Here is a 650-nt window from a genome sequence, read left to right as displayed (position 1 = left end):
ACTCCGCAGTGACTCAGAGCGGAGAAAGGAGGGCTGGCTCCTCGTGCTGAGCAGGCTGTCAGGCAGCAGCGGAACTCCTGGCCTGTACCTTGGGGATGGAAAATGCAGCTGCGCCCGCTGCCTCAGCCGCTGCCTTCCTCCCGTTTTTCTGTTTTGAAAGGGAAGGTAAAAGTTTCAGAGAGGAAGACCGTTTGTTTCCGCCCGGTTTCGAACCGGGGACCTTTCGCGTGTGAGGCGAACGTGATAACCGCTACACTACGGAAACACGGCAGGCGCGGCAGCTTCGTGACACATCCCTGAAATCCGTAGGGCCTGCCGCCACTATCCTAGTCGCCAACTTTTTAAAGTGAAGAATGAACCTTGCAGCCCCAAGACCTCTCAGGCAAGGAGACTGCGGCTTCCGAGAGGCCCTGGTTTTAGGGTTCCGAGCCTCCCACAGTCGGCCTTAGGGCTCCCGCACCGACCGCAGAGTCCTCGGATCCACAGCTATGCCCCCGAGTGCACGGGTCGCCCCCGCTGACTCCTCAGCTCCCAGAAGCCGCGGGAGCCGGGGGTTCGCGCAAGTGCCCTTTGGGCCTAAGGGGCAAAGGTAGAGAATGAGGTTCATTCCAGTGAGCTTCTCTCTCTCTCTCTCTCTCTCTCTCTCTCTC

General features: G+C 59.5%; 1 non-coding gene across 1 annotated transcript; it reads right to left on the bottom strand.

Moving 5' to 3' along the window:
- Positions 1-192: 192 nt before the first annotated feature.
- On the bottom strand, positions 193-265 carry TRNAV-CAC (transfer RNA valine (anticodon CAC)). Its single transcript has one exon. It is a non-coding gene; the product is annotated as a tRNA-Val (tRNA).
- Between the last annotated feature and the right edge of the window lie 385 nt (positions 266-650).

Source organism: Lipotes vexillifer, unplaced genomic scaffold (genome assembly GCF_000442215.2).
Source record: "Lipotes vexillifer unplaced genomic scaffold, Lipotes_vexillifer_v1.1 C26264686, whole genome shotgun sequence".
NCBI lineage: Eukaryota > Metazoa > Chordata > Mammalia > Artiodactyla > Lipotidae > Lipotes > Lipotes vexillifer.
The sequence above is the reverse complement of the archived record's forward strand: the minus strand, read 5'-3'. Positions and strand labels throughout refer to the sequence as shown.